The sequence below is a fragment of the Canis aureus genome, chromosome 3, assembly GCF_053574225.1.
Source record: "Canis aureus isolate CA01 chromosome 3, VMU_Caureus_v.1.0, whole genome shotgun sequence".
Taxonomy (NCBI): Eukaryota; Metazoa; Chordata; class Mammalia; order Carnivora; family Canidae; genus Canis; species Canis aureus.
The window spans coordinates 49687356-49708407 of NC_135613.1; the positions used below are offsets into that span (position 1 = coordinate 49687356).

Here is a 21052-nt window from a genome sequence, read left to right on the forward strand (position 1 = left end):
ATTGTGCTCTGTCACCCTTTTGACAGCTGTGAGGTCTGTTTCGTCATTGTCCTGACTTCACAGGTGAAGCAGTGGAATCTCAGAGAGGTTAGCTGAACTTGCTCACAGATGGTGAGGGGCAGGACTGGGGTCCACACTTAGGTCTGTCTGATTCAGAAGCGTATGTTGTTAATGTTACTTTGTATCATTTATCCAGCTGTTTAAATATGGTGTCCTATGGCCACTGCCTTGTTGAGCATCTGTCACTTTTCACCCCAATCATTGGATGACAATAGTCTTCTTTCTAATGTGTCTCCCCACCTCTAGTTGCTCTTTCCAGCATGTCTCCCATGTGGTGGTTGGAGCCATGACTATAAAGGCAACTAACTCTGTCTCTCTCTCATTCTCTCTCTCTCTCTCTCTCCCCTCCTCAGTAATTCCTATCACTTTAGGTCCAAACTACTTAACATGGCAATCAAGTCTGCCAGGTGCTACACGGTCCTCATACCCTACGCTTCGGCCATCATTCCATATGGCTTACACCTCTCCCAAGATGGTGCACACTGCACTTTGCACACACAGCATGGTCTTCCTGGGGGATGTCCATCACCCCCTCAAGAGATGCCTAGTCATCCCTGAAGATCCAGTGACTCTAATTCCCTGCAAATACCATAGCATATCTTGTACAATGATCTACTGTTCGTTGGCCTGTGCTGTTCTGCCTGGAGCATCCTTCTTCATCTCCTCATTGGTCTCATCCTTTAGACTAAACTTGGGTATCACTTCCTCATGGATGGCTTCTGAATTTCTCCTGCTTCCCACCAGCTAAAGTTAGGTGTCTATCTTTCATGTTCTTCAAGTCGCACAGCCTGTGCCAGACGTAACTGTAATGACCTATAAGCATCTCAAGGGCAGGACGTCTGCCAACACCTGGCATGGTGGAGGAACTCAGAAAATACTTGTTGAATGAAAAAAACAAAACAAAACACATGCTGCCTCCATTGTGTTAGCCTAGTGCCAGGAATTCTGTACATGGCAGGTGCTCAACAACATGATTTAATGAACCACAAAGATAATTGTTTATGTTTGTTAAAAAACAATTTTTAAAAAAATAAAAAAATATTTTATTTATTCGAGAGAGAGAGTGAGTGCACGAGAAGGGGTGAGGGGCAGAGGCAGAAGCAGACACCCCACTGAGCAGGGAGCCCGATGTAGGCCTCCGTCCCAGGACCCCAGGATCATGACCTGAGCTGAAGGCAGAAGCTTAACCAACTGAGCCACTCAGGTGCCCTTTTGTTGTTGTTTTTTAAAGGGAAATAGATCACTTTATTAAGAGAAGATCATGGAATTTATCTTTTTGGCCATTCTCTTTTGAGCAAGTACTTTTTATTTTTATGTATGTATGTATTTATTTTTTTATTCATAGAGAAGGAGAGAGAGTGCACAGGTGTGCACAGGGGTGATGGAGGGTGGTAAGGAGCAGGAGGAGAGAGAGAATCTTAAGAAGGCTCCATGCCCAGCGTGGAGCCCAACTTGGGGCTCAGTCTCACCATGCCAAGATCATGACCTAGGCCGAAATCAAGTCAGACACCCAGGTGCCCCATAAGCAAGTAATTTTTGTATCATGGGAAGCACTGGCCTTTTCTCATCTTCAAACCTGGAATTAAGGAATTCACATTATGATTTCCCTTTGAACATTCATTTCAAGTTTCATGAGTTTCAATTCATGAGTTTCTGCTCATGTTGTAGGAACTTGAAGTGCCCAATGGAGTTTCAAGTCAGGTTATGTGAATGTTGAAATCAAAATATCTAACATATGGATCCACCAGTAAATACTTTTTTCCGGTACGTCAGTCTCTTGATTGGTTCTATATTGAAACTTGATGGGTTCTACATTGATTGTATTTATCACTTTCTTAATAACCATACAAAAAGTGTTATGAAGTCCCTCTTTAAAGAGAAGCTGTAGTTCAGAAAAAAAAGAATTTGGCCAGTGCCTCCTTGACAGTAACTGAAGATCTGGAATTCGAAACCAAGTCCCCACTGCTTTAGAGAATACAGATGTTCAATGTATATGTTAAACACTTCTGTTTGAAATGTTGTTGCCATGTAGTTGCTGTTTGTCTTTGAATCTGGGGAGAGGACTCAGGTAAGAGTGTGGGACAGGAGGCCCAGGGCCTGAAGCCCTTGGTAAGGTGAGTGGGAGGTGACCCAGAATGGGTCTTAGTTTTTTTCTTTTCTTTTTCAATGACACAGAAACTACCTGCTCAAATGCCAGAGGAGAAGGCAGGACGCCAGTGGTGGGATCTCAGCTGACAGGAATGGGTCAGGGAGCTGTCTGGGATAGATGGAGGCAGGGTCACGGGGTGAGATGGACGACGGGTTGGCAGCCTTCTGCTGAGGCGGCAGGTGGGAGCTAGAGGGAATCTTGTTTGCATGAGGTTTTCTCCCGCAGCTCCTGGCAGCTCAACACCAGAGCCAAGAAGAGAGAGATTAGTTTAACCAGTGTTGGGGTTTCTTGGGGCAAATTAGGTGACAGTAGTAGGTCCTGGAAGCCATGACCTGTGGAATATCATCAGGGAACGAGATGACACCAGGAGGCCAGGATGGGATAGATCAACCAGTGATTCTCAACCTTGAGGAGCCCTCAGAGTGCCCTGGAGGGGTTGTTAAAACACAGATTCCCCCGAGCACCCCCCTCAGAGTCTCTGATTCAGTAAATCAGGAACAGTGACATTTTAAATGAGTTCCCAGGGATACTAATGCTGCCAGTCAGGTGTGGCTGGGGACAATACTTTGAGAAGAGCTGGGACAGGGGCAGGAAGGAAGTAAATTCTCTCCTGAGGTCTCATTAAGGCTGCAAAGGGGACAGAACCATTTCTTGACTCTGAAGAATTTAAGGCATCACTGAAAGAACTGGCCCTGTGGGAACACTGAAAGCACACGCGGGCACGCACACACACACGTATGTGTGTGGGAACACATGCACCAAAGGGGCCCCTATCTCTTAATTCATTTTCTTTCTTTCTTTCTTTTTTTAAGATTTTATTTATTTTTTCATGAGAGACACAGAGAAAGAGGCAGAGACAAAGGCAGAGGGAGAAGCAGGCTCCCTGCAGGGAGCCCGAAGTGGGACTCGATCCCAGGACCCTGAGATCACAACCTGAGCGAAAGGTAGACACTAAACCACTGAACTACTCCTCTCAGTTCATTTTCTTTCGAACTCGTCTTTTCTGGGGTGTCCAGCTAGCCTACCTCTCCCAAAACCTGTGCCTTCTTTTGGTCACCATGTAAATGCATCAGGTTCCCTGATGATGACATGTACCAGAGATGAATGTGAGCCCCTACATTTTAGTCTAAAGTCTGTTGGTACAAGCAGACTACCTCTTTGAGATCCCAAACATTAGACTATCTCTTCTCAGGAACCTCGAAGCCTGGGACACGTTGCCCAGGGCTTTTCTGAGAACGGATACTCTCAGATGGTCAGGAACGCAGATGAAAGAAATGGCCTCTCATGAGGAGGAGAGCCCGTGCAGGGCAAGGGCCTAGGTCTCCGTGAGTTCCAAGTATCTCCAAGCAAACGGGACATCAGAGGGAGGCATCCACCTAGTGCCACTGAGAATTGTGTACAAAGCTGACTTCATGCTTTTTCCCCTCTGCTTCTTTAATTATTTCTCCACTGCTCCATGCATGGCTTGCTTTAATCTAGCTATTTAGTGAGGTTATGTAATCAGTACCTGCGAACCCAAAACAGAACAAAGCCAAGCCAACGATTTCATCATGGGGTTCTCTTCCAGCCCTTTGTCCCAACTCCTGATTCCCATGTTCATCCTTCCCTGCTTTCCTCTTTGTATTATTTATTTTTTTAAAGATTTTATTTATTTATTCATGAGAGACACAGAAAGAGAGAGAGAGAGAGAGAGAGAGAGAGAAGCAGAGACACAAGCAGAGGGAGAAGCAGGCTCCACGCAGGGAGCCTGATGTGGGACTCGATCCCGGGTCTCCAGGATCATGCCCTGGGCTGAAGGCGGTGCTAAACCGCTGAGCCACCCGGGCTGCCCCATTTCTTCTATTTCCACATCCTGTAGGGAGTTGTACTGCATTCATATGTGTTCCTAAAGGGCCATTATTTCTCATTTCCATTGTTTGTATTTATTTTTTTAAAGATTTTATTCATTTATTCACAAGAGAGAGAGAGAGAGAGACAGAGACACAGGCAGAGGGAGAAGCAAGCTCCATGCAGGGAGCCTGATGTGGGACTTGATCCCGGGATTCCAGAATCAAGCCCCAGGCTGAAGGCAGTCCCCAAACCGCTGAGCCACCCAGGGATCCCCTCATTTCCGTTGTTTTTAACTTCATCAAATGGTATGCTGCCCTATGTAATTTCACCAAATATTGCATTGGTAAGTATCATCCCTGTTGCTCCGTGTCACTGTATTTCTTTCATTTTATTGGTGTACAGTAGTCCATATAAGAGCATTCCTTGGTTTATTTCTACATTCTCCCACCAATGGCCATTCCAGTTCTGTCCAGCCTTTTGCTATTGTGGAGAATGCTTCTATGAATGGTCTTGTGTGTTCTTTTTTTTTTAAATTATTATTATTATTTTTATTTTTGGTCTTGTGTGTTCTTGTCACACACCTGGTATAGCTGTGAGTGGAAGTGTTTAGCTTTAGAATTAATGCTGGATTGTTTCCCACCAAAGTGCTGCCCCACTCCCAGCACCATATGAGGGATCTCTCCCAGGATCTGTATCTTCTTCTCCCCCATGCTGATTATTTATAGGTGTATTCCATTTTTTCACCCCATTACTTTGCCAATTAAAATGGAATCTCGCTGGAGATTTAATTTGTTCAATAACTGGTGTCCTAATCATCTTAGGCTGCCATCACAAAATACCTAGGTTTTGGACCTGCTCAGGACCTGTCACTCCATCCCTTTTTCCTTTTTCCCCCTTTTGGAATGGGGTGTTCTATTCTAACCCACCCAGTCCATGACATTTTGTTATGGCAGCCCGAGCTGACTAAGACAATCCATGATGTTAACTATCTCTTCGTTTGCCGGCACATGCACTTCCTTTTCTGTGAAATACCTGTTCATGTGTTTTGTCCATTTTTTATTGGACTATTGTATTCACTTCCTATTGCTGCTGTAACAAATCACCACAAACTTGGTGGCTTAAATGAACATAATTTTATTAAATTCCGGTTCTGGAGGTCAGAAGTCCAACATGGGTCTTACTGGGTAAAATCAAGGTGTTGCCAGAGCTTCATTCCTTCTGGAGGCTTATGAGGAGCATCTGTGTCCTCTCCCAGCTTCTAGAGGGTGCCCACATTCCCTGGCTCATGCTCCCCTTCCAGCAATTACATCATTTGGATCTCTGTTTCTGTTGTCACATCTCCTCTCGCTGACCTTCCTACTTCCCTCTTATTCTTTTTTTTTTTTTTTTTTTTTTGCGATTTAATTTATTTATTCATGAGAGAGAGACAGAGACACAGGCAGAGGGAAATGTAGGCTTCCCACAGGGAATCCAGTGTGGGACTTGATCCCAGGACCCTGGGATCACTACCTGAGCCAGAGACAAAGGTTCAACCACTGAGCCACCCAGGCGCCCCCCTACTTCCCTCTTAAAGGACTCTTGTGGGCAGCCCAGTTGGCTCAGTGGTTTAGCGCCGCCTTCAGCCCAGGGCGTGATCCTGGAGACCTGGGATTGAGTCCCATGTCAGGCTTCCTGCATGGAGCCTGCTTCTCCCTCTGCCTGTGTCTCTGCCTCTCTCTCTGTGTTTCTCATGAATAAATAAATAAATAAATCTTAAAAAAAAAAAAAAAAAAAAGGACTCTTGTGATTACATCAGGCTCACCCGGGTATTCCAAGATAATCTTCCCATCTCAAGATCCTTAACTTAATCCCATCTGCAGTGTCCCATTGTCCTGTAAGGTAACATATTCCCATGTCCTGTTCCCTAGGATGTGGACATCTTGGGGAGATCACTGTTCTCTGCCTGTGCTCGCACACTGTGCTCTTCCCTGTTTCATGCGTTGGCATGAGAAGAGCCACATTAACACTGCCAGGCAATAGAGGACAGTCCCCACGAGGGGCCAACACTGGTCTTCAACTCCCTGCCCTCTCTGCGGGTGCTGTGGGTATCTGAAGAGACACATCAGAAAGCAAGACCTTCACCGCCCCAGACTCTCTGTGAGCAACCAGCCAGGAGACAATCCCAAGTTTTGAAATGCTGGGAGATGCAGGCATGATTTATGCATCAGTCTTGAAAATCCAAACAGCACTTCACTTCGTTCTGATGCATGTTATGACTTTACAAAGCTCTTCCCCATCCATAATCTGTCTCAGTACTCTCAGTACTCTCAGTACTGTCAGAGGCCAAGTGCGATGGCATGACTTTGCTGGATGCTCCCTAGCCAGTTGGAGACTAGTAGATCCCAGGCTCCCAGCCCCCAACCTGAGATTCTTACCTGTATCCTGGGCCATAGGGAGAGACCCATGTGACTTGTCACAGGACCCTGTCCCAACTTCCTTCTTAACCTGCTGTAGTGGTACAGATGGTGAGAGCTCCAGGGTTATGAGCCAGGACTTGACTCACACAGGCCTGGTTGTAACTTCCTGCTCAATCACTTACCAGCTGTGTGACCTTCAGTAGGTGGTTTAACTTCTCTGGGCTTTGGTACTCCATCTGTGAAATATGAATTCTTATTGTACCTGCCCTTCAAGGTTGTTGCGAGGATAAAATGAGACTGTGTGTTACTGGCTTTACATACTACCTGACATGCACTACTTCATAAATGGCAGAATCAAAAGCCAGATAGAAGGTTTAAACATATGGCTACAAAAACAAAAAGCCGGGCAGCCCAGGTGGCACAGCAGTTTAGCGCTGCCTTCAGCCCAGGGCCTGATCCTGGAGACCTGGGATTGAGTCCCATATCGGGCTCCCTGCATGGAGCCTGCTTCTCCCTCTGCCTGTGTCTCTCCCTCCCTCCTTCTGTGTCTCTCATGAATAAATAAATAAAAATCTTAACAAAAAAATCCTGATTAAAAAATGGGCCAAAGGAATGCCTGGGTGGCTCAGCGGTTGAGCGTCTGCCTTTGGCTCAGGGTGTGATCCCGGGGTCCTGGGATCGAGTCCCATATCGGGCTCCCTGCATGGGGCCTGCTTCTCCCTCTGCCGGTGTCTCTGCCTCTCTCTGTCTCTCATGAATAAATAAATAAAATCTTAAAAAAAAATTGGGCCAAGGACTTGAACAGACATTTCTCCAAAGAGGATATACAAATGGCTGATGAAAAGGTGTTCAAAATCCCTAGTCATTAGAGAAACACCACAGTGAGATACCGCTTCATGCCCACAAGGATGGTTAGTATCAAAAACAAAAGGAGAAAATAACAAGAGATATCAAGAATATGGAGACTCTGAAAGCCTTGTGCGCTGCCAGTGGGAATGTGAAATGGTGCATTCGCTATGGAAAACAGTATGGTGGCTCCTCAAAAAGTTAAAACTAGAGGCACGAAGTGACCCAGCAATCCCATTTCTGGATATTTATTTAAAGAACTGAAAACAAGTTGTCAAAGAAATATTTGCACACCCATGTTCCTGGCATCATTATTCACAATTGCCAAGAGGTAGAAGCAGTCTAATCCATCAATGCATGACTGGATAAAGAACAGGTAGTATTTACATGCAATGGAATATATTCAGCCTTAAAAAAGAGAGAAATCCTGTTGTATGCTACAACGTGAAGAAACCTTGAGGACATTATGCTAAGTGGAAAAAGCCAGTCACAAAAAGACAAATACTATATGATTCCACTTATATGAGGTATGTAACATAGCCAGACTTCTAGAAACAGGAAGTAGAATGGTGGTTGTCAGGGGCTGGGGGAAGGGCAGAGTGAAAAGGAGTTATTTATTTAATGAGTATTAGAGTTTCAGTTGTGCAAGATGACAAAGTTCTAGAGATTTGCTGTTCCATAGAGTGTATAGACTTGAGAGTACCATCCTGTACACTTAAAAATTTGTTGAATAAAAAAAATGTTGAGAGAGGATTTCATGTTATGTGTTTTTTACCACAATTAAGAGAGTCTCAGGGAGGCCACACCCTTGTCTGGGTCCCATCACTCTACTTTTCCCAACTAAAGTCAGTTTTCTTTCCCTCCTCGTTGTCTGTTGACTACAGCTTGATCTATTGATGTGCTTATCCTTAGAAACCAAGTCCTGTGTGGGAGCTTTCATTAGGTACCCCAGTTATTAAAAAAACTGTTAATTGCCCTCTTTATCCGCCCCCACCCCTAGCCCCTGCCAAAGAAGAGCCTAGAATAGCCATTTTTAGTGGAAGCAGCAATGGAGAAAATGGCCTTTTCTTCTGAGTTGGCTCTAGTTTGTGATTTATTTATTAATAGGTGTTTACCGAGTGTTTACCTTGTGCTAAGCACTGTGGTAGTACTTGACGTGAGGTGAATCAAGCCAGGAGGGATGGCATTCTGGGAAAAGAAAACAGTATGTCTGAAGGTCCTGGGGCAAAAAAGAATTTGGAATGCCTAAGGAGGCTGGTGAGATCGGGCTCCCTGCATGGAGTCTGCTTCACCCTCTGCCTGTGTCTCTGCCTCTCTCTCTGTCTCTCATGAATGAATAAGTAAAATCTTAAAAAAAAAAAAAGGAGGCTGAGAGGCAGAGTGGAGTGGAAAGAGGTTGAGATGTAGCTGGAGCTGGTCTTTGCAGGGCTTCATGAAGCAAGTAAAAGCAGGAAACTATTAGCTATTAACATTCAAGTAGCTCAGTGAGGAATATTTCCTAAGGATATCTTTGGGTTCTCACCCAGAGCCTATAACTTGCTATGTGCAGACTCTTGATCAGTGGGTACTGATCATTTGAATCTTGCCCACTCTTGATCAGTGGGCGTACATTTGAATCACCTGGAGGGCTTGTTACAACGCACTACTGGACCCCATGTCAGAGTTTCGGATTTAGGAGGTCTGGGTAAGGCCGGAATTTCACACCTAACAAGTTCCCAGGTGATGCTGATGCTACTGGTCTTGGGACCACTTTGCAAATTATGCTCTGGGTAAATCACAGCTTCTCTCTGAGTCTTTTTCTTCATCTGTAAAATTGCCCTTCTCACCCTGTTGATGTGATCCTCAAATGAGACAATGGAATTTTACAAAGGAAAAGCCCTTTGTAAAAATTTTAAAAGACACAGAAGGAATTACCAACTTAATATTGTTTAATAATCGCTGCTCACGTGTGTTTCCTTCACAATTTACAAAGAACATGTGCATACAACACAAGTGGCTGACTGCTTAGGAGCAGGGGCTATTTAATTTCATTTACTCTCGGTTTGTGTGACTGACCACGTGAGGGTTTGATAATCACTTGCGCTGGAAGGATGCATTCTGCCTTGCTCTGCCTAGAAGAAACCTTGAGATCCGCCCCTGTTGTTCACCCCCGAGACAGAGGCTTGATGATGCTTCAAGTGTTTGTGGTTATTTTTGTCAACCATCATCTCCTCCCACTCCTCCCCAAGAAAGCTCTCCAGTGAGTCATCCGGGAGGCCCAGGAGGCAGTTGACGTTGCTGGGCTGGTATCTGGCCATTGAGGGGAAGGAGAAATGATGTCTCCTTGGGCTTGCTTTGCAGAAAAATTCCATGGGTTCATAGCCTCCTGGGAAGTCCATCTCTAGAATTTGTGTCTATGATATACTTTTGGTGTGTACATTTTTATTTGTATTCACTCAGAGATTCAACAAATATCTGTTGAATAGCTATTTTGTAGCAGGCATTATTTTAGGTTCTGAGGATACAGCGATGTACCAAACAAGGTCCCCCTTTTGTGGAGTTCATGTGTGTATAATATTCATGGGACAAGGGGCACTGGGTGGCTCAGTGTTTGAGCGTCTGTCTCTGGCTCAGGTCGTGATCCTGGAGTCTGGGATCAAGTCCTGCATCGGGCTCCCCATAAGGAGCCTGCTTCTCCCTCCCTTTGTCTGTGTCTCTGCCTCTTTCTCTGTGTCTCTCATGAATAAATAAATAAAATGTTTTAAAAAATAATATTCATGGGACATATACTGAAAGCCTACCATGTCTCACGAAGTTTATAGTCTGGCAGAACAGAAAGATTTGTGATCAAATACATGAAATAAAGTGTTAAAGGGCCTCTAATGGAGATAAACACAGGGTACAGTGAATCACAAAGGAAGAAGGGGGCCTGAAGAGGTGTTCTGTGAACTGGTTTTTAAAGATGGGTGATGGTGCCTGGCTGGCTCGTTGGTGGAGCATGCAACTCTTCATCTTAGGGTCATGAATGCAAGCCCCACCGTGAGGGTAGAGATTACTCAATAAAAAATAAAATTTTAAATATGGGTGGAATTTTCCAGGTTGGCTAAGGGGAGGCATTCTGCAATGAGGAAGTAGAATGCTGTAGCTTGGCATTTGGGGCACCTGCTGTAGTCCCATAGAGTTGGAATATGGGTGCAAGAGATGGAAGGGTGGTTTGAGAGGTGAGCAGGGGCCTGGCCATGAAAGGCTTTGGGTGATAAGGATCTGGCACTTAATCCTGCAGTCAAGGTATTGAAGTGTTGGAAAGTTTAAGTCAGAGAGTGAAATGACAGTGTTGTGCCATGGGAAGACTATTCTACAGGGGGTGTGGATGTAGCTAATAGGGGTGCAGAACTGGAAGTATTGAGATGGAGATGCAGGCTGGAACTGAAGCGAGGGTGGTGAGGATGGAGAGACAGGGTCAGAGAAGTGCCAAGGATGCAGAATTGGCAGGACTTGGTTACAGGTTGGATGGTTGGCAGGGAAACATGATGGGAAAGAGAAGAAGCTGGAGGAGTAAGTAAGGGTGTGGGGAGAAAATTACTCCCGTCCTTCACCTTTTGAGTTTGGGACTCATGTTGTGGAAGCACAGGACCCTGATCTAACTGGACATGAGCAGTCAGGAAGGACCACATTTAGCAGTTATTGAACACACAGGTGAGTGGATGAGGTGACCTGGGATGAGAAGATGGCCAAGGACACGTTAGTGGGACATTGTGTCATTTCACCTGCTGGAGGAGGAAGGGAAAGTGTTGAAGAGAATCTGGAGGTCAAACAGGAGAATGGCAAAACTGTTAGAGCAGGCAGTTAGTGAGGTTCTAACAGGATACCTGGAGGTCAATAACGAGGAAATCATGGCCAGCTCTCACTCCACAAGAAACCAGATCAAACCAGACAGGCTCAAGATGGCGGCTGCCCTGACAGGAAACCCCTGACCAAATAAGGCAGAAAAAGCATGAAACACTGCATCTCTAGGTAATCCCCTAAGTAATAAATATTCTGCCCCCTAGTTGACAACTGTCAATGAAAGATAGAAACCCAACCCGAGGTGTGCAGCCCTGCTCACTTCTCCTTCTCTTCTTCCGTCTTCCGCTCCACCACCTTGTTTTCACATCTCAAGAGTGTTTTGCTTTATTTTATTTTTTTAAAAAGGATTTTATTTATTTATTCATGAGAGACACACAGAGAGGCAGAGACACAGGCAGAGGGAGAAGCAGGCTCCCTGCAGATAGCCCGATGTGGGACTCGATCCCAGGTCCCCAGGATCACCCTGAGCCAAAGGCAGACACTCAATCACTGAGCCATCCAGGCATCCTGAGTGTTTCGCTTTAATAAGCTTTCCCACTTATGTCACTTGTCTGCTGTGTTGCACATCTGTCCTTGAATTCTTTCTCATGACGAGACCAAGAACTCTCTGCGGCACCTTTGGGACCAGTTGGGTCAAGGTGCCAGGGCCCTGGGGTCTCCCCAGTCCACCCTGCAACAAGAATAGGAAGAAGCAGAATTTAGGACAATTGTGCTGTGAAAGCCAAAGATGGAGAAAGTTCCAGATAGAAAAGAATAGTCACTGATGGCAAATGCTGCCGACAGGTCAACATGAGGACTTGGAAATTTGGGTTTGAGAGAGTGACCTGAGCCCCTGCCCACAAATAAATATTTATGGGATGCATGGAAAAACCTTGGAAGGTGAGTCTATGAACACCATCTCTGAAGAGTAGCCACTGTCTTATCAGTTTATGCCTTTCTCTGCTTGACTCCTCTGTTTGTCCCCTTGGACAAGGGGACAAGGAATCCCCTTGTCTGGGGGAGATTATCACTGAAATGATGAACTTGCGGTGGGAAATCACACTGGAATTTGGAGAAAGCTGCCATTCATCCCAGAGACTTCAAGGAGCTTTTGCAAGGGTTGATGCAAGCAAGAGTAGATTCAAGGAAGTGTCCACAGACACCTAAGTCACCACACATGGAGAAAAAGTGGAGTACCCTCAGGAAGATGCAGCAGACATTGGCAAAAGGCACTCTCTTGCATGCACATCACAAGCAGGTGTCACGCCAGGCTCCTGTGCTGAACATGCGGAATAAGGCAGAGACCAACACACAAGATCCCAACCCTCAGGGAGCTCACATTCTAGTAGGAGAGATGGGCAAGAAACAAGTGTGATAAATGCCATGAACAAAATAAAGTAGGATGAGCCAGTAGAAATTGGAGAGGAATTAATTGAGATACATGGTAGTTGGTTTATCTTGCTGAAAAATTTCCAACTTTAGCATACAGATTTCAGGAGCCATCATGTTTTATGATTTATCACATCTTACACAGAGAATTTTCTCCTGTCACATTTTGGACAACCCTTGCTGCCAATGGTAGGATTTGTGGGGGAACGGGTTGAGGGAACAGAATTCTCTGAAATGCTCACACCCTGAGGCTGCACCCTGATTCCCTGGCTCAGAGCAGCAGGGATCCGAGGCAAGATGGGCCACTGGGAAGACTTCAACTTAATAGAATGTTCATCTGGCTACGGTATCCTTCAGAGCAACACCCATTACTCACTTCTGATAACATTCTGCTCCAGCCACGGCAGGAATGCTCCACCCAAATCCCTCCTGGGAGTTTTTCAAACTGGAGGCAGGGAGGGCCCTTCTTCTCTGGCCTGGCAGCTGTAAGGATATGAATTCAAGGATGGTGGTACCTCTTTCCTTTTGTGTGAAGCTTAACTGCGGAAAAAGAGAATGAAGCCAACAGTGGAGGTAAGAGGTAGAAAAAGAGTCCTGCTGTTCTGGTAGCCAGGTCTACCATGCTACTCCTGATTTGGTTACTTGAGGCTCTTTTTTCTTTTCCTTTTCTTTTTTATCTTTTTGCTAAAGCTGCTTCCCATTGAGGTTCCAGCTGATGTACCAAAGTCACACAGAGCTGGGATCATAACACAATTTACTCCTAGAGTCAATGCTACACCAAGCAAAGCAGGGGCCCCTCAACAGTGGGCTTTGACACATACAGCCCTACTAGTTAGAGGAAGTGGAAGCCCAAGCTAACCTTAGAGGCAAAGATCCCCACCATGTTTGCCCCATGCAGAGGTCTCAGCTCCCCAAGGCATGTAGGGCCAAAATGAATTTTTGGGAAATGGCTGTTTATTAGCTGGGATGAGCTAAGTGACCATGACCCAAAGACCCAAAGATATGTATCGGCTCAAATACAAGAAAAGTTTATTTCTCATTCACATACCAGATTGCAGTGAATGTTCTTAGTTGAATGTTCTTAGTGGCTTTTTCCCATATGGTGACTCAGGGACCCAGGATCCAATAAGTGGTTCCAACACAGTCTAGTTGTCATCTACCTTTCACCAGCAGAAGGGGAAAGACAATTCTTGGAAGCCTCAGCGGGCAGTCTCTTCAAGTCACATTCTATTGGTGAGAACTAGTCACATGGTCATAATAGACCGCAAAGGAGGCTGGGAAGTGCAGTCTAACCTTGCACTTTGCTATCACCCCCTTGACTACAGAGAGGAATGATTTTGGTGGGCAGAAAAGTTTGACTGATTTTCTTTCTTTCTTTCTTTCTTTCTTTTTCTTTCTTTCTTTCTTCTTTCTTTCTTTCTTTCTTTCTTTCTTTCTTTCTTTCTTTCCTTCTCTTTTTCTTCTTTTTCTTTCTCCTTCCTTCCTTCCTTCCTTCCTTCCTTCCTTCCTTCCTTCCTTCCTTCCTTCTTTCCTTCCTTCCTTCTTTCCAATTTTATTTATATATTTGACAGAGAAAGGGAACATAAGCAAGAACAACCGAGGGAGAGGGAGAAGCAGGCTGATGCAGGGCTCGATCTCGGGACCCTGGGATCATAATTTGAGCCGAAGGGAGAGGCTTAACCAACTGAGCCACCAAGGTACCCTGAAAGGTTTGATTCTCTGAGAGGACTAAATACTAGGCACTCCAATGTTTGGATTCTAATTCTAGACTAAAATTTCTTAATCTTGACACTACTGACATTTTAGACTATATAATTCTTTGGGGATGGGAGGGAGGCTGCCTTGTAACATTCTATGATGTTTAGCAGCATCCCTGGCCTCTCCCCACCTGATGCCAGTAGCACCCCTACCCTCACTTTCCCCAGCCCCATCATGATATCAAAAATGTCTTCAGACATTACCAAATATCTCTGGGGGTACAAAATCACCCCCAGGTGAAAATCATTGTTCTAGACAATGAAAGCAGGGTCAGAACCTTCTGTCAGTGAGGGATGAAACACAGTGAAATAACCTGCCCACACTTTGTCACATGGAAAGCTCACGAAGTTGCTGCTAGTTTTTGCTTACAAAATTGCTTAGGTGAGGTGCTGACTTCAAGTTGCAGAGGGCACTGAGTGATACAAACCCCAGCCCTCAGACTCTACAGGTCCTGGATGAGAATCACAGCGGAGAGCCTGCAGGTGCTCATCACAGTTAGAGAAGTGCTTAGAGACACGCTCTGTTAATTCTTTTCACTTCACTCAATACAAATCTCAAAACCATAGCAGCTTGTTTGCAAGAACACATTTTCTGGGTTATTTGATGCAGAGTCTCTGAAATCTCTGTGAGAAATAAGGGTTGTTTTTGTTTGCTTGTTTTAGATCTTGCCTAACATGAGACAGTATGTATAAGCATCTGGCAAGTTCTTGTTCTTTATGGACATGGCAAACAAAAGGGGGTTGCCTAAGAAGTATATTTGTTTTCAGAAATGGGCTGTCCTGGAAAACTGGTGAAACTTCCTTGTAGTACAGGAAGTAGTACTACCATCCAGCAAAGCATTAGGATGCCAGTAGTTTGCTTTATCTTCTAGAAACCCAACAATGATGTTCTGACTTCTTGGGAAACAGCTCTTCTGGCTAAGCTGACAGCTATTCCTTCACATTCCATAGAGATCTTTGGGATGAGCCTCAGAGTTTGGGCTGTAGTCCCAGACAATGAACTCTAGGTCTGCGTGTAGCTGGCAGCATGAAGTATTCATTTCCCAATTCATTGGCAGTGGGGCAAGGTTCTTGAACACTATTTGAAGATGGTTATGTCTTTTTAATTTTAAAGCTACTTAAAGAACTAGAGATACAAGGAGATACAAGGTCATAATCAATATAGCCCAGTTTGAAACACCGTGAGGAAAAGGAGTAGAGAAATGTTCTCTGGTGCCAGAGTGGTGCAAAGTAACAGGTTTGTGTCAGACTGAGATTTGTGTGCAAATAGCTAAGTATTCCTTCCGATTATGAGCAATTTGGGTCTGAGTAAGCATTTGAAGATTCACAGACTCACGTGTATCATTCTTTCTAAGCAGGCCTGACAACACCAGACTTTTGGCTATTTACCAGTTGCTATGTAGTCTGGAAACAACAATGAACAAATAAAAGATCACTGATCTTCTGTTGCCTCCTGATTGTTCTCATTCCAGTGTAACCGAGTCTGTCCCCTGCTCAACATCTCTCATCGTCTACTTCCCAGTGTCTACAGTGAGTGTCCAAATGCCTCACCAGGCCCAGAAACCCTCTGCGGCTCCATTTTGAGCCTTATTTCCTGCTGTTCCAGGTCTCCTCTGCCACCCAGAACCAGCAGAGCCAAGTGCACCAGGACACGGCAGGCCCCCAGCATTGCTCAGATCTCTCCCTCTTGAACCCCAAAGCTTGATGGCTACTTTTTCAGGGTGTCAGGATTCAGGTCACATTTTATACTTTCTGGAAAGCCTTCCTGGCTTTCACTGTGGCCACCTGAGAGGAACTGGCCATTCGCCCCCTGTGCCCCTCAGGTCATTGATAAATAAGCCTTTATCACCCAGAACTCTGTTTGCACTTTATTTCACACATCCTTTAGATGTCTGACTCGCCCCTGCTCTGAGGGCAGGGCCAATGTCTAACTAGCTCTTCTGGGAAGCAATAGTGCTTAACAGTAGATCTGGAGAATGTTTGTTCAATAGAAGTTTATCGAACAGCAATTTCTGTCATGCGCCTTTTCTTTTTTTTTTAATTGTGGCAAAATACACATAACATAAAATTCACAACATCTTAATCACTTTATTTACTTATTCATTTTCATCTTTTTTAAATTTTTATTTTTTATTATTTTTTACTTGTCATCTTAATCATTTTCTTATTTATTTATTTATTCATTCATTCATTCATTCATTCATTCATTCATGAGAGACAGGCAGAGGGAGAAACAGGCTCCCTGCAGGGAGCCCGATGCGGGACTCTATCCCCGGACCCGGGATCACGCCCTGAGCCAAAGGCAGACACTCAACTGCTGAGCCACCCAGGCGTCCCTCATCTTAATCATTTCCAAGTGTACGGTTCAAGAGTGTCAAGTACATCCACACTGTTGTGCAACCATTACCACCATCCCCTGCAGAACTCTTCTCATCTTGTAAAACCAAAACTCTGCACCTCTTACACACTAACTCCTCATTATTCTCCGCTTTCAGCTTCTGGCAACCACTTTTCTACGGTTTGTCTCTGAATCTGACAGATCCATATTCTAGGTACCTCATATAAGTGGAATCATAGGGGCTCCTGGGTGGCTCCGCTGGTTAAGCATCTGCATTCGGCTCAGGTCATGACCCCAGGGTCCTGGGATCGAGTCCCACATCAGTTTCACTGCTCAGCGGGGAGCCTGCTTCTCCCTCTCCCCTTGCCTGCTGCTTCTTCTGCTATGCTCTCTCTCTTTTCTCGGTCAAATAAATAAATAAAATCTTAAAAAAAAATAAGTGGAATCTTATCTCTTGTGAGTGGCTTATTTCACTGAGCATAATGTCCCCAAGGCTCATCTGTGTTGTAGCATGTGTCAGAATTTCCTTCCTTTTGAAGGCTACTACTGCATTGTGTGTATATACTACATTTTGTTTATCTGGTCATATATCGGGGGATGCTTGGGTTGCTTCCACTTTTTGACTATTGTGAATAATGCTGCTGTAAACATAAATGTACAAATACCTGTTCAAGTGTCTGCTTTTGGTTTTATTAGGTATATACCTAGACATAGGATCAATCTGTGTTTATTAATGTATTAAAGGAACAGACATATTGTTGCAGGCCAGCAGTTTCCACACAGGATTTCACTGAATACCCATGGTAATTCTAGGAGGCACAACAGTTACAATTCCTTTCTCAAGAGATAAGAAAACTTAAAGCAATTGCCCAGTTTCATAAAGCCAACCAGTTGCAGAGTTGGATTGTGACTCAGACACTTAGATCCCCAGATCCATGCTTTTGAGTTCTGTGACATATTTGCCTTTCTTCAGAGGGTTGGTGGTCTCCCTCACTGGTGGGTGAAGGTTCTGCCTTGGGTTAGGGAAAAGGGACTTCCTGAATAAGAGGCATCCTACTTAGGGGACGCCTGGGTGGCTCAGTGGTTGAGCGTCTGTCTTCAGCTCAGGTTGTGATCCCAGGATCCAGGATCGAGTCCCATGTCGGGCTCCCTGCAGGGAGCCTGCTTCTCCCTCTGCCTGTGTCTCTGCATTCTCTCTCTTTGTCTCTCATGAATAAATAAATAAATCTTAAAAGAAAAAAAAAAGCATCCTGCTTAGGTGCCAAGATTACCAAGGTTAGCTATTAGTGACTAGCTTTACCCTAGTCCTTCAGAGTCTTGGATATTCTGCAGTGAGGCTGTAACATGCTTCTCAGTGTTCTGTATCCTAGGACAACATGACCTAATAAACTCATAATCAAGTTCGGTGATTACAAAATCACTCAAAAACAACTGGGTTGCTGTGCATTCCTCTGAAGTAATGAATGTGGGAGATCATTTAAATCTGGTTGAGATCGCTCAATTTTATTACAAAGATTTCTTGGTGTTTTTTTCCATGAAAGAGAGAGTGGGTTCCTAATCTAATAAGTCACTCAGAAATAATCTACCTATGAGAAGCCTTACCTATTCATCTCGTCAAAGATTTGGCAGTTCATTGAACTATCTGGTAAATGGTGGGTTATCACCTCACACCTAGATATACCACTGTGTCCCTAGAGTCAAAACTGCCTCTGCACAGTAGCCACTGGACATGAAAACCCAGGGCAGAGAAGAAAGGCAAGGGATAAGACAGAGAACTTACGCTTTTTTTTTTTTTTTTTTTTAAGATTTTTAAAATTTATTCATGAGAGACACAAAGTGAGAGGCAGAGATACAGGCAGAGGGAGAAGTGGGTTCCCCACAGGGAGTCCAATGTGGGACTCAATCCCAGGACCCCGGGATCACGCCCTGAGCCGAAGCAGACAGTCAACCACTGAGCCACCCAGGTGCCCCAGAACTCATACTTTGATGTACCTTCTCTGCTCCAAACATTCAGCAGTGACACATAAAATATTGAAGCAGAAAACCCCAAATACCTGAATAAACTAAAAAATAAGATGAATACTTGAAGATGGAAAAGATCAAGCAGGAAAGAGATGAAATATTCCAAGAGTGGAAACGTAAAGCAGAGAGCACATCAGAGCCCCGGGTTTGTTGTGCTCTGGTTGGAAGTCAGTGGAAATGACTGGGAGCTTGAATCCTATGGGATGAAGAGAACTATAAATGTTCCACACAAGGCTCACTGCTGGAAGTGGAGGGCAGAACAGGTCATGAAAGGAAGTTGGGAAAAAATAAACAACTATGGGTGACCGCCACCTGGGGAGATGGCATTTCATAAGCTGCAGGACTGGGGAGGTAGGAAGTCAGAGAGGAGCTTCACAACCAAGTCACCAGATGGCGCATTACCTTATTTTGCTTAACTCTAAGACCACAATGGGGCAGGAGATCATAAAATGTCATTGTAAGACAATGGCCTCGCCAGGGGGCAGGTGGAAGCAACTGCAAAACCACTAGCTGGGTGGAGGCTTGAGGACAGAGTAAGAGAGAAAGAAAAACAAAAACGTCCAAGGAAATTAAACATCGGAATATGGAACCACTCTACATTCATACTGTGGAACAGACTGACAAAGACTACAAAATAAATATATGTGGCATGCTCAGAGATACAAAAAGGAGTAACTTCTGTTTTAAAAAAGAGCAAGGAATTATTTAAAAAGCAAACAGAGGGGCTCCTGGCTGGCTCAGTTGGTAGAGCATGTGACTCTTGATCTCAGGGTTATGAGTTCAAGCCCCACATTGGGTGTAGAGGTTACTTAAAAATAAAATCTTAAAAAAAGCAAGTCTTTAAAAAAAAAAGCAATCAGAAAGAGAGCAGGAACAGGTGACGGTAAAAAGGAACGAACTGAAATCTTCAAATCTTGGAAAAGAAATAGTTATTAAAATTTTAGAAATTATATACAGGGTAAACTTGACATTTGGCAGACAAAGAAAGAAGAGTGGTGAATTGAAAAAGAGACAAAAAGTGGACAAGAAGATTAATTGCTAGTACCTTTTGAGAAAAATAGACAAGCTCACATTATCTGGATTTTCACAATCCCTGTAGATGACTACAGTTATTTATCCCTGTTTATCCCTGGCTTGGGCCATCGCATGTCACGGTCAGCAGTCCTGCCCACTTCTTAGTGGGAGCTTCTCAGGGCTTAGGACCTTCTCTGGGCTTAGGATCACCAGCCTTTCGACAGAACAATTTCCCTTGGATTCATGCCAGTTTCCTGGACAAGCCAAGGCCTGCAGGAGACCTCAAGAGGTGCAGATATGCAATGATGAATGCACTTGGGACATCTGTGACACCTTTGCTCAGATTCATCCTTTTTTTTTTTTTTAAGATTTATTTATTTATTTTAGAGACAGAGTGTATGAGCAGGGGGAGGGGCAGAAGGAGAGGCAGAGAGAGAATCTCAAGCAGATTCCATGCCTAGTGCGGAGTGTGACTCGAGGCTCGATCTCACTATCCTGAGAGCATGACTTAAGCTGAAACCAATAGTTGAACACTTAATTGACTGAGCCACCCAGGTGCCCTGATCAGATTTATCTTCTGTGTGGGTCTGAGCACACAGCTTAACTCACTACTAGTATTTTTTATATTTACACATTATGAAGCTTTATTAGTCTTTCTCTGAACTTATTGATTCAACATTATATCTGGAGTAGCCTACAAATTTTTCAAATTCATTTCAGTGAGAGAAAACCCTCCAAATATATGGGTGAAAAAATAAGGTAATTTCCAGTTCCTTCCTGCTCTTGGGCTCTCCCTCTTGTATCAGCAGACATGGAAGAAGGAGCATTGTGCATATTCTAGATTCCCCTTGAGGGTCAAAGGGTGGAAACAGGTATGAGTGCATGACTGTATCCTGTAATAGAATCTATATATACTACAAATACTATATACTATATATACACACTACATATAGAAGGTGAGTGCTCAGGAATTATTTTTGTTAGTAGAAATTTCTGCTCAAAAAGTCTTAAGACCACTTCTCTAAACATTGGTCTAGGGATGCTTGGGTGGCTCAGTGGTTGAGCATCTGCCTTCAGCTCAGGGCCTGATCCCAGGATCTGGGATTGGGCTCCCTGTGAGGAGCCTACTTCTCCCTCTACCTGTGTCTCTGCCTCTCTCTTTCTGTGTCTCTCATGAGTAAATAAATCTTTTAAAAATAAAAAATAAAAAAATAACATTGGACTAATGTAGAAGCTATGCATTTGCTGGCTGTGTATGAACCATTGCATCCAACTGGAAAATGCCCTCTTATCCTGATCTTCTTTGGTTTCTCTTCCTCCAACTCAACACGGAATGCATGACTCCACACCATGAAATCTGTTTCTGGGAGGAAGTGGAAGCTGCAGGGAGCTGTGGGACAGCCATGAGCTACACCTTCAGGTAGTTTGTTCCCCCATGATGTGCGTG

General features: G+C 44.4%; 1 long non-coding RNA gene across 1 annotated transcript; it reads left to right on the plus strand.

Moving 5' to 3' along the window:
- Window positions 1-14029: 14029 nt before the first annotated feature.
- LOC144305298 (uncharacterized) lies at window positions 14030-16263 on the plus strand. The gene is made up of 3 exons (XR_013372350.1): window positions 14030-14171; window positions 15704-15761; window positions 15838-16263. It is a non-coding gene; the product is annotated as an uncharacterized LOC144305298 (long non-coding RNA).
- The last annotated feature ends 4789 nt before the right edge of the window (window positions 16264-21052 follow it).